Source organism: Euprymna scolopes, chromosome 13 (genome assembly GCF_053919585.1).
Source record: "Euprymna scolopes isolate OS-2025 chromosome 13, ASM5391958v1, whole genome shotgun sequence".
Classification (NCBI taxonomy): Eukaryota; Metazoa; Mollusca; class Cephalopoda; order Sepiida; family Sepiolidae; genus Euprymna; species Euprymna scolopes.
The window spans coordinates 3,304,690-3,318,781 of record NC_136494.1 but is presented as its reverse complement, the minus strand read 5'-3'; the positions used below and the strand labels follow the sequence as shown (position 1 = coordinate 3,318,781).

General features: G+C 33.3%; 1 pseudogene; it reads left to right on the top strand.

The window, feature by feature from the left end:
* The first annotated feature begins 894 nt into the window (after positions 1–894).
* LOC145292345 (histone-lysine N-methyltransferase SETMAR pseudogene) lies at positions 895–1,880 on the top strand (annotated as a pseudogene).
* Positions 1,881–14,092: the final 12,212 nt, after the last annotated feature.

The following is a 14,092-nucleotide window of genomic DNA, read 5'->3' as shown; positions in this document are numbered from 1 at the left end:
CAATGTACGTCAACCTTTGACTTACAATATGTGCTTAAGCGAAAGAAAATTGTATCAAATGACCCTTAGCGTTGACACTCTTGGAGTTTCTTTTTTAAAGAGTGCATAAACAGAATAAATGGCGGATTATAGAAAATACAAAACACTGTTTAATTTTTTCGTTTTCTTTTTAACCCATCATTTCGTGACCTTTTTCTCCGCCATGTCCATTTAATTTTGGTTTTTGTATAAAGATTGTTTTACTGTTCTTTTTTACGGACTTAGCGGCTAAATTTAATCGCATTAACCTCTCGCCATTTATTTCATTCACACAATTACTGACCACTTAAATGGTGTGCTTTATCACATCGTTGGTTTCGATGAATTCCGCAAACACCACACCTGGTCATCGCCCGATTGCCGGCGTCGCTGTCCAGCGCTCATGTGACTAATCAGCACTTGTAATTGTCCACTGGGTCAGTTTTTTTTATGCCTTCATTTCTAGCTGTTACTTTTTTTACTACAGAAAAAAGTCGGACCTTACGTTACTAGAATTATGACCTGTACTTGCCATATGCATGCAATATTAAATTGTTTTTTTATGCAAATACGTAGTTAAAGCAAAATAAATTTCCGAGAGAGAGAGAGAGAGAGAGAGAGAGAGAGAGAGAGAGAGAGAGAGAGAGAATTTCCGTCATATTAGGTTGGTGCAAAAACAATATCGTTTTCTCACATATGTTGCATTTATATATGATTTCTGAAGTAATTTATTGATATATATATATATATATATATATATATATATATATAGTAATGTTAAATATCATTTTGAATCGCGTTTCGCTCTATCGAATCGTGTTATTTGTTACCGTTCTTAAACTCTTTATTTATTGTTTTTGCAGGCTTTTAGACAGCATGGACAAAATTCAAATCCGCACGATTTTCTCGTTCCAGTTCAAACTAGGCCGAAAAGCTGCCGAGACAACTCGTGATATCAATGATGCGTTTAACCCAGGAACCATTAACAAACGTGTGGCACAACGGTGGTTCAAGAATTGGTCACGAGAGCCTCGAAGATGAAGACGGTCGCGGCCGACCGACTACGGTTTATAACGAACATTTGAAAGCCTTAATTGAAGCCAATCATCGCAAAATCACACGAGAAGTTGCCGTTGACGTCAACCAATGAACAGTCGTTCGCCATTAATAGCAAATAGGGAAATAAAAAAAGTTGGATAAATGGGTGCCACATGAATTGAACGATAAAAGAAATAATCGTCGTTTTAAGGTGTCATCTACGCTCCTTCTTCGCCCCCCCCAATTTCTTGAGCGGATTGTGACATGTGATGAGAAGTGGATCCTTTACAACAACCAACGACGTTAGGCACAGTGGTTGAATACCAGAGAAGCTCCACAACACTTCATGAAGCCGAAATTGCACCAAAAATTGATTATGGTGACTGTCTCGTGGTCTGCGGCCGGTCTCAACTTCTTGGATACGGGCGAAAAGATTACGGTGGAGACGTACTGCCGACAAATTGACGAAATGCACCAGAAACTCAAACGTATGATCCCGAGATTGGTCAATATGAAGGAACCAAGTCTCCTCATGACAACACTCGCCTGTATGTTGTTCAACTGGCCCTGCAGAAGCTGAACGAATTTGGCAACGAGACTCTGCCTCATCCACCATATTCACCGGACCTCTCGCCCTACGATTATCACTTTTTCAGGCATCTCGACAACTTCCTGCGCGAAAAAAAATCCCGGAGATGATGCCGAATCTGCCTTCAATGACTTCATCACTTCCAGAACTCCGGATTTCTATGCTAATGGGATGAATAAACTTGTTTCTCGTTGGCCAAAAATTTGTTGATTCAAATGGTTCTTATTCTGATTAATAAAGGTTATTATGAAAGGAGGTATGATCTTTTGAAGTTGAACGGTAAAAACGACATTATTTTTGCACCAACCTAATATTTGAACATTTTTATGTTTGAACATTTTTTATGTTTGAACATTTTTTATGTTTGAACATTTTTATATTTGAACATTTTTTATGTTTGAGCATTTTTTGTTTGAACATTTTTTTTGTTTGAACATTTTTTATGTTTGAACATTTTTTATGTTTAAACATTTTTATGTTTGAACATTTTTTATGTTTAAACATTTTTTATGTTTGAACATTTTTTATGTTTGAACATTTTTTTGTTTGAACATTTTTATGTTTGAACATTTTTTTGTTTGAACATTTTTTATGTTTGAACATTTTTATGTTTAAACATTTTTATGTTTGAACATTTTTTATGTTTGACTATATTTTATGTTTGGACATATTTTATGTTTGAACATTTTTATGTTTGAACATTTTTATGCTTGAAGATTTTTTATGTTTGAACATTTTTTATGATTTAACATATTTTATATTTGAACATTTTTTTTATGTTTAAACTTTTTTATGTTTGAACATTTTTTATATTTGAACATGTTTTATGTTTGAACATTTTTTATGTTTAAACATTTTTTATGTTTAAACATTTTTTATGCTTGAACATTTTTTATGTTTGAACATTTTTTTGTTTAAACATTTTTTATGTTTGAACATTTTTTATGCTTGAACATTTTTTATATTTGAACATTTTTTATGTTTAAACATTTTTATATTTGAACATATTTTATATTTTAACATTTTGTATATTTTAACATTTTTTATGTTTAAACATTTTTTATATTTGAACATATTTTATATTTTAACATTTTGTATATTTTAACATTTTTTATGTTTAAACATTTTTTTTATGTTTGAACATTTTTTATGATTTAACATATTTTATATTTGAACATTTTTTTTATGTTTAAACTTTTTTATGTTTGAACATTTTTTATATTTGAATATGTTTTATGTTTGAACATTTTTTATGTTTAAACATTTTTTATGTTTAAACATTTTTTATGCTTGAACATTTTTTATGTTTGAACATTTTTTATGTTTAAACATTTTTTATGTTTGAACATTTTTATGCTTGAACATTTTTTATATTTGAACATTTTTTATGTTTAAACATTTTTTATATTTGAACATATTTTATATTTTAACATTTTGTATATTTTAACATTTTTTATGTTTAAACATTTTTTATATTTGAACATATTTTATATTTTAACATTTTGTATATTTTAACATTTTTTATGTTTGAACATTTTTTTATGTTTGAACATTTTTTATATTTGAACATTTTTTATATTTGAACATTTTTTATGTTTGAACATTTTTATATTTTAACATTTTGTATATTTTAACATTTTTTATGTTTAAACATTTTTTATATTTGAACATATTTTATATTTTAACATTTTGTATATTTTAACATTTTTTATATTTGAACATTTTTTTATGTTTGAACATTTTTTATATTTGAACATTGTTTTTAATATTTGAACATTTTTTATGTTTGAACATTTTTATGTTTGAACATTTCAAAGATAATTAACATATTTTTGTCTGAATAAAAACAAATATCAACTCTCTTAAGTTATAACGTAAAACGGCGATTTTCCAGAATAGCAAGTTAAAAAAAATATGGATTAAAATGTTACCAAAGACAAAATAAGTTACTCGTTCTACTTATCTGGATTTTTTTTGTTTTTTTAAAACTTATTTTAATGTGTTTCTTTTACCTAAAAATAAAAGTAGTGTAAAGTTAGAATAGTATAAAAAATATGGCTGTAAAAATAAATATACAACAAATACACGTTACCAAAAGCAAGATTAGTTGCATTTTTACTTACCTGGATGCATTATTTGTGATTTTACTAATTTCCAAGCGTATTTTTACTTAAAAAAATGAAAGTATTATAAAGCCTGTCGAGTTAGAACGAAAAACAAAATATCGGTCCCCCTTCGTCTCGATAATCGCTCAAATTCGAAAATTAAACCAAATACTAGTCACTAATAAATGTCACTAATAATGTGCAAATGCAATATTTTATTAATATTTTGTTTTATATTCGATTTTTGAGCGATTATCGAGACTCGAAAGAAACCACTATTTTGTTTTTCGTTCTAACTCGACAGGCTTATACTATCCTTGTTTTTAAGTAAAAGCGCTTTAAAATGAGTTAAAAGATAAAAGAACTTATCCAAGTAGGTAGAAGAGTAAGCTATTTTACCTTTGGTAGCATTTATTTATTTTTTACCATATAATCACCACTTTCAATGCTTAGAGGCTACTCACGGATGAGGGTTAATAGGTATCGTGATAGCCGGTAACGGTGGAAATTGGATGTTAATTCAGGGCGGTTACAAAACAAACTTGTTTACATGGGACTTGAAAACGACAATATTACAGTCAACTGAGACGCAGCTATGCGGTATTGTGTTCTACAGACGAACAGTTCTGGAGAATAAACTTTATGCACAGAGAGAATAAGAGAAATTGCTAATAATGGTTGTAGGAAGATGTGTGTTTGCCACGAATGCCTTACAGATGGGGACCCACAGATTGAAACTCAGTCGAGCACCTGTCATGAAAATAACAATAGAGCAGTGATAGGCTCGCAACGTCTCTTCTATGATATTATATTTCGGAGTTGGCTTTGTACCCTATCCAGGGAGGAAAGGTTACTCTGAGCAGCTACTCCCCAATATATAGCAACAGTACTCCATTTTGGAGGTTTTTGTCTCTTATACAAACAGAGGATTACATCGGGATTGAGATATCTTCTGGAGCGGTAAAAGGATCCAACCATTTTTCTGACGACCTTGCTAACGGATTTGACGTATGTGTTCCATTTCAGGGGGGAAGGTCAGTCTCAGAAGCTTATCAAAACACTGTGTTTTCTCAGGACGAGAGTCATTCATTTAAATTGAGGCCAGGTGGGAATTAGAGCGTTGTGATGAACAGAGAGAGGCTTGGTTTTCGATGCATTAAAATAAACCATCCACCCTTTTCCTCATTGCACCATGTGCTCAATGTCAGAAGAAAGAGGAGTAGAAAGATCTCCGGCATTTGAAGTGTTTCCATAGATGGTAGTATCGTCTGTATAAATTTCTACGAATGATCTAAGAATATGATTTGGAAGATCATTGATTAAGATCAAGAAGAGAGTCGGGCTCAGGATGGAATCTGAGGAACACCACCGTTGATACTATGATTTCTTTTTATGAACTTGTCATGCAGAAAATATTTGATAGTTGAGAGGATATTTCCAGCTATTTTGTAGCTGGAAATCTTGTGAAGTTGACCTTCATGCCATATTCTATCAAAAGCCTTTGATATATCGGTAGCCATTGCTCTACGAACGAAGCCCACGCCCAGAGATTTACTAATTATGTGTGATACTACAGTTTATTGTGTATTAAATTTTGACATCCCTTTTTATTGTTTTATATCTTACTTTAGACCAATCACCTAAAAATTTAGCGACATCAGTAAAATTTTAAAATGAATCTTTTTTCTTTTACTAACCAGAATTAAGAGCCCTAATATATATATATATATATATATATATATATATATATATATATATATATATATATATATATATGTTTAAAGAAAAAATAGAAAAAACCGAATGAAATTATTAAAAAATCAACGTTTCGTCCCTGTTTCAGAGGACATCTTCAGGATAATTGAAATAAAAATGTGATAAAAGAAAAAGTCATAGATCGTGCGAAAAAAATGAATGACTCTCGTCTTGAGAAAACACATATTCGTCCTTTCCCGACATGGGTTGGATTTTAAAAAACTGTCTTTTTTCGCACGATCTATGACTTTTTCTTTTATCACATTTTTATTTCAATTATCCTGAAGATGTCCTCTGAAACAGGGACGAAACGTTGATTTTTTAATAATTTCATTCGGTTTTTTCTATTTTTTCTTTAAACATAACGTCAACCACCGCTGGTATATTTTTTCATTCCTTATACATATATATATATATATATACATACATAAAGCAGTAGATGTATGCACATGTATATCTGTGTAAATATTTAACCGATAAACTCTTAAACTACTGGTCACATAACATTGAAATTAACAGGAAATAGTAACGAGTAAAATTTTACTTTCGTCGACTTTGCTAATAATCAATTGATAATAATTGAATATACTTTTTCTTGTATGAATAAAAAATACAAAAACAAAAAAATACAAAAACAAAAAAATACAAAACAATTAATCTTTTTATAATTTTTAATATATGGAGTCATATTATTCCGTCTATCAGTCCTTTGATAAAAATGTCGGTCTTAATTGTCGGCACAAAACTTTTGACCAATAGTAATGGCCAAGAACACATTACCTCAAAGTACTTCTTTTAAACTCCTCAGCCTAACGTTTACAGGGAATATGAACTGGAATAGATACATTGAGAGCATTGCCAAGGCTGCTGCAAGGAAGGTTGGCTCCCTCTACCGTGCTAGAAAACTACTTACGCCTGACAGTATTCTATACCTCTATAAGGCAACCATTCGCCCATGTATGGAGTACTGTTGTCACATCTGGGCTGGTGCATCTGCTTCTTGTCTCTCGCCCCTGGACAGGGTTCAAAAGAGAGTCGCCAACCTGATAGGTCCTGAACTGTCATCTAGGCTTCAACCCCTGTCCCATCGACGAGATGTTGCATCCCTCTGCCTGTTCTACAAATACTTCAATGGTGAATGCTCTGACGAACTGCAAACACTTGTACCTCCCCGACGTAACTACACCCGTCAAACCCGACAAGCTACTAAGTCTCATCCCTTTACAGTAGAGATTCCTAGGTGCAAGAAAACCTTTTACTCCAATAGTTTCTTCCCCAGAACTGCGGGTCTTTGGAACTCCCTTCCGGGATTCTGCTTTCCCAACTGCAACGATATGCAGAAGTTCAAGTGTAATGTGAACAAACATCTTTCTACTCATCTCCCTTCATAATGACCCCGCTAATTAAGTCTCTGATAGTAGCCCCCTGCTTCAAAGTGGCACTGTGCCTTGTTTGGGGTGAAAATTGAATATAAAAAAAAATATGCTGGTGCCTTGCTTTAAAGCTATACACTGATTGAGAAACATCTGTTACCAACTTGACTGCTCGTTCCATCCTTTGTGAATGTGAAGGGAAATCCGACAAGTCAAGTTTTTCAGCAGTTAATTATAATATTTGTAATTATTTATCAGAAATGCCTATTGTTAATGGCGGCACATAAACTCCATTTACTGAAAAATCAATTAAATTTGTTTAGTGTAGAAATTTTAAGTTGATCGCTTGATTTGTTTTTTCAGTCTTTTCATGACTGGATTTCCTCTTCTGAAAGAATTTAAAACTTAGTTTAAGTTTTAATTTTAGATACCATGTATAGTGCCTTAATATATTTGAAGTTAGATGGAATATTTACAATATTTCAATAAATTGACACAAATAATTCAACCATTCTTTTATGAAATTGGTAAAATTCTTTCACTTCAAACTCATCACATTTCACCATTGTAAATAAAGCATTTAACGGAGTAATGGAAAGACATTATATTGGATATTTTTTATGGGTACTCTGGCATAATTTGACTCGAATTCTCGTGAACTCCCGTCAAGCATGGATCGGGCGAAACCGGCAATCATCGGCATCAGCCGAGCGTCGTAACAGACACAAACTAATAAAACAACAACAACAACAACAACAACAACAAACCGGAAAAATACAGATAATCAAAAATAACAAAAAAAACAAAACAAAAAAAAAGAAACCTACCTTGAAAAATACAAATGTTTATTTTATTTTAGTATTTAATTTTAATTTTTTATTTTGCAAAATATTTATCAACAGAAAGTTTTGTTTTTTTCTTCAAGAAAAGATTTTTTTAACTGTATAATTGTTAGGTGTAATTACAAGTTTTTTATTTTCTTTTTTGTAACCGTGTTTTTTTCTTATTTTAAAGACTTTTTGTTCAGTCAAGCTTTTTTTTTTTGGGGGGGGGGGTGTCCACAGAAATTTAAAAACCGTTTTTTTTTTAAAGAAAACTTGAGACTTTTTTTTTCGGTCGTTAATTGCCGGCGGAAGAACTTTCTTGAGATGAGGATATTTCCTTAGGAATCTTTTACTTCGGTCGACTATTGAACAGCCATCGACGGCAAAGACGGAGGAGATGGGGTAGAGGAAATATTTTTTAGGGTTGCCATTTCGAACGCCCATAAATAAATGATTTTTTACTATTGCTGAAATCTCCAACTTGAATCGCGAAAAAAAAAAAAAACGATCCTGTGTGTCCATTGTCTGCACTGTCCATTTGTACATCTCCAAGAGAAACCATCTTTTAAACACGATCTTTTTTTAAGTAAACATTTGTCTTTACAATTGTTGCACCTCATTTTTTGGGACAACAATTTCTCCTGACAATGAGATTGTTTGCTTCAGCGTTTTTATTTCTTTTTCTAACATGCATGGATTTATTTCCTTGCCTGTCATTTTTTTAGATTGGCGAGTTTGAAAATATATTTGTTTGTCAGCTTTCTTCCAATTCGAATGTCGTCTGTTTCCATTTAGAAAGCGCTTTTTCACTGTCTAATCAAAATCCCAGAAACTGAATTACAAAATTTTTTAAAAAGTAACAAATCAGAAAATAAAAGTCACCGCCCCCTCTTAATATCACCTTAAACATCACTAAAAACATAACAGAAAAAAGAATTAAATACATAAAATAAACAGTCGGGCTAGTGTTTCAATATTTGAACAACGCTCGGCTTGTAATGTTATGACCCTTTAGGTTGTGATCATAGCGTAGTATCTGTTAACTGTGGCAAGCGGGGTCAATGGTCAAAACATTATTATTATTGTTATTGCATTATTATTAATTGATTTGAGCGACGGATGGTCGCTGGATCAGTTATTATGATTAGAAGAATAAACAATTAAATTGCGGAAGAAATGATTGACGTGTGAATCGCAAAAGGAATGTGAAAATAGAAAATATATGTAAACATTATTTTGGGGTTTTGAATAAACAAATAACTAGCTGTGGACATTAGGTTGGTCTGAGACACGTAATTAGGTGACATAAGAGAACACGTGCTGTAGTTAGGTTTGGAGGGATTCAGAGAGTTGAGGATTGACTACCAGAGCGGACAGACGTCTAGGCAGGGGTGGACAGACAGCTAGGGAGCGACCTGTAAGAATAGAAAATGTAGACAAACTGCAGATCCTGTGAAAACCATTTGAGACAACTGTAATAAATTTATATTATAAAAATATAAAGTTTTTTAATGGTTTCACAAATAAGAACAGCTGTCTCAATTGGATGGTGCTACCCGCTATATGGTTCGTCACGGAGCAGCGGGAAGATACAGAAGAACTCTTCAAGAAAACAAAAGGTATGAAGCATATATTCTTCTTCTTACATATGAACTGTAAAAATATCCCGTGTGATAAGTCTGATACAATATGACTCGGTTTACACGTCAATATCATGTCTCCTAGCTAAACAACACACATACGATTTATACGTTTATTATCTGTCTGTTAAAAGAACAATATCTTACATCCACTAGATAACACATGACACGTTTTAATATATCATCTCCTCCAATATAAACCAATATACAACAGGCTGACACCAATGATTGCCGGTCTCGCTTGATCCACGTTTGACGGGAATTCACAAGAATTCGGGTCAAATTACGTACCTTTTAACGTAATACTCTGAATCTCAATAAGTTGCTTTCTAATTCTGTTAATTATTTTATTAATATAAATTGGTTGATAGTGAACATTTTACTTTTTTAATGTCAAACCAGCAAATGACATACACATTAACAATACAATTTATCAAACTATATAGTTTCGTTGAAAGAATAAGAAAACAACTTATTGAGATTCAGAGTATTACATTTAAAATATCCAACATAATGCCTTCTCCCTGTAAGCAGAGTGAATACCCTTTGGACTTGAGCGTGATTAGTATCTAAGGATATTCGAGTAATATTTCGTTGCTTTGTTTTAATCGCTTTCCCCAATTTAAAAATGTTTTTCCCAACAGATAATGGAACGCAACGTAATTTTATTTTATTTAAAATTGTACATATTTTCGATTCCCTCCATTAAAAAAATCGCGACTGTTGTTAATTAGTGGGCGTTTTCACAACAACCTTCTCGCAAGATTTGAAGTCGTGTAGATTTCAATATCTTATTCTCTTGGGGTTCATTATAATTAATTGGTTCTGTAAACTTTCTTTTCCTTCCCGATCTTCTCGGCTCGGCCATGGTTTGTGGTGGTTCGATATCAAACGCTTCGTATAATATATCAATTGGATCTTCCTTTTCATCAGGTTTGTCATGTTCGTTGTCTTTTATATGACGTTTTCTCAATTGATTTTGATGTCTTTTGTGTATCCTTTTTATCATGTAGACCAACTCGCCGATACGTTTACCTGCCGTACCAAACTCCCAATATGAAATATTATTTTTCATACATTTAAAATATACACAATCACCAGGTTTAAACCTTTTACGTGATGTGTGCGTAGTTTGATGGACGATTGATTGCTTTGGTATTAATTTATCAAATGGTGATTTTATTTTTCTAGCAAATATTAATTCTGCTGGCGATAATTTCGACGGTGTATTTGGGTTCTTAGTTATCCTGTATATTTGCAGGAATTATTGTAATGCTTTATCCGTCGGGGTCCCTATTGATTTTCTAAGTGCACGCTTATCGTGTCTACGAACCTTTCCGCTAATCCATTTGATCTACGGTGGAACGGTGGTGTAGTTATATGTTTTACCTGAAAAGTGTCACAAAAGTCCTTGAAATCACTTGATGTAAATTGTGTTCCGTTATCTGTGACTATAATGTCTGGCACACCAAAACGTGTAAATATTTCATGCAGAAAACTTATTGTATTATTTGTCGTCGGGTTCTTGAAACGCTTTACTTCAGGCCATCTGGAAAACTATCTACTACGATTAGGTATTATTGTCCTTCGGTAGGTCCAACAAAGTCTATATGAATGCGTGACTATGGATGGTCAGTTGTTTTCCAAGGTTTATGGGCTATCGGTGGTGCCTTTGCGGCTAACGCACAACCTTTACACTTGTTTACTGTTAGTGCAATATCCACATCCATGTTACGCCAGTAAACGTAACTCCGCATAAGTGCCTTCATCCTATTTATACCCGGGTATCCTGTATGAAAATCACGTAAGATCTTTTTCTGCAAGGTTTTCGGGATAACAACTCTTTCACTATATAATAAAACATCATTTCATACGGAAAATATGCTTTGCATTTTTTCATCATTTTCCCTTATTTTTTCTTTATGTCTGTGATGACATCGTCATTTTCAGCCTCCCTTTTTATATCGGTTTACGTGACTGGTAATTCTTTTATTATATTCGCCACTATGTGTTTTCCTCATAATTGGAACGTATAGCTGCAATTACTGACTCTTCAAGGGTTTCCTCCATTTTCGATATAAGCTTAGACAGGCCATCCGCATAACCTATTTTTTTCCGAACCCAGATGTTTTATTTGAAAGTCATAATTTAGTAAGATCGTACCCCAACGGAGTAGGCGATTTGCCGTATATACTGACAAGCCCTTTTTTGAGCCGAAGATTGTCACTAGCAGCTTGTGATCTGTTTCCAGTATAAAGTGTCTCCCGTACAGGTAACGGTGGAATTTCGTCACCGCGAAAATAATGCTTAACCCCTCTTTTTCTATTTGAGAGTAAGCCTTTTCTGCCGGAAGTAGTGTCCTTGAGGCGTGAGCTATAGGTTTCTTCGATCCATCTGGCAGAATATGCTGTATACATGCTCCTATACATACGAGCTCGCGTCACTCGCAACACTTATTTCTAATTTTGGGTCGTAATAGGTTTAAAATAGATCAGACGTCAGCGTCTTTTTAAATTTCTTAAATGCGTGTTGACATTCTTTTGTCCATATCCATGGTGTGCATTCCTTTGATAAATACTTGGTAGTAGAAGCTCTGTAGAGTCGTCACGTTATGTGGTGCCGGCATGTTTTTAATTGCTGTCGATCTTTCCGGGTCTGGGCGTCGACCGTCATTATTTATTATTTGCCCTAAATATTTGATTTCGTCTAAACAAAATTGGCATTTGTTTTCTTTCACCTTGAATCCCTATTCGTTTATTCATGTGAATACTTCTTTTAAATGCTCTTGGTGTTCACTTATGGACGCGCTCCTGATGATTATGTCATCCAGGTATGCACAAGCACAATCTATTCCGTTCAGCATTGTATCCATTGCTTGTTAGAAAATCGCCAGTGCGACTTTGATCCCGAAGGGTAGACGGTTGTATTTGAACAACCCTTTCCGCCTGTTAATGCATAATATCTTTGAGCATTCTTCTTCCATCGGAATTTGTAAATAGGCGTCAGACAAATCTATTTTTGAAAGATTTTTGCCACCATTTAGTCTGGCAAATATCTCCTCAGGGCTTGGTAAAGGGTAGTGCTGGTCTTTTAATTCATCGTTTAGGCCCGCAGAAAAGTCTGAACAGACTCGAATTTGTTCCGAATTTTTTTTATGTACACCGTAGGGGCTGCCCAGACGCTAGTTTCGATTTTCGATAAGATGCCTGTTTTTTCGAGTCTATCTAGCTCGCTATTTATTTTGTCTAAACCGGCGAACGGTACGTTCCATTTTTTCTTAAACATCGGTGTTGCATCCTTTTTTTCTTTTTTTATTTTTTAGCTCGAACGAAGCCTTAAATTTATTGCATCTTCCCAGTCCAGTAGTAAATATTTTTGAGAATTTCTTTTTTTTTAGATCATTTTTAATATTTTCTGATGTTGGGGAGCAACTGGTTATTCTTCTACAAAAAGCGTTCATTGGTTTATCCCAAAGATTGAATTTTTCAATCCAGTCAATTCCCAATAAGTTCTTGCTTTCTTTAATTACGAAGATTTTCAATTTCTTTGTCGTGCCATTTAAATTAATGGGCAGGATGACCTCTCCGAATTTTATTTCGTCTCTTGTAACTGTTCGTGCACCTTTCTTGAATTTTGAAGAGTCGGTTTACCCAGCTTTTTCCAAGTGTTGACGTTTATTAACGACAAATCCAATCCAGAGTCAAGCTGAAATTTCACTTGTTTGTCGAAAATATTTACTGATACATATTTTCGTAAATTATTTTTCCCTTTGTCGTTTGTTCTCATTTGGTGTACTCTATTTTTTGTTCAGCAGCAAACACTCTTATGTCCAACTTTATCGCAATTGTAGCACCTGATATTTTTGTAAGGACAATCCTTATGCAAATGTTTTTCATCACATCTTCTGCAATTATTACCTGATACTGTCTTTTTATAATTCCTTTGATTATTATTGTAATTTCGTTTTCTGTAGTTATTATAATTTGAGTATTTATAATTTGAGTATTTTTTTGAATTTTGACTAGAATGAAAATTTCTTTGTCCTGCGTTTCTGAAGGGTTTTTTAATCTTCCTAATGTACGCCACTCCTGCTTCTTCTATATCCCTGGAATCTTTTTTTAGTGATCCTGGCCTTTGCCAATCTTCTGCTAATTTCTGCAATGTCAGGTCTTGTTCTGTCTCTAATTTTAAGAGAACGCGTCTTCAGATCTCTGAATTTTTTGTGGATACTAGACTCTGTGCAAAGATTAAGCATTTGAAATCATTCACCATGAGTTCAGATAATTTGAAGTTGTCGCAGTTTTTGTTTACTACTGACACGTATGTCAGGTAGTCCTGCTCATCAGTTTTCTTAAGATTCATACATGACAATCTCTTGTGGAAAAGAGACATGTTCGGTCCGAATAACTCCTTAAGAAGCTTTACGGTATCAGCGAAATCTAACTGATTCATTCTCCTTGGCAATATGAAATCAACAAATTTGCAATGTTCACTGGTACTAAGCTTTCGAAGTAATAAACTTACTTTCTTTCCATTTGGCCAGTTTTCGCAGTCTGTTTCGAAAATATCTTCATACCTCTTGAAGTATGTATCAAAAGTTTTATCCTCTTCCAGTAGGTATGTGAACACATCTATGCTGTTAACAATTGTTGTGTTGGAGAAGGTTGTATTACTTTCTTGTATAGAATTAGCTGTTAATCTTTCTAACAGTTCTTTCTATTCAAGTTGCATCTACGCGAATCTTTCTTCC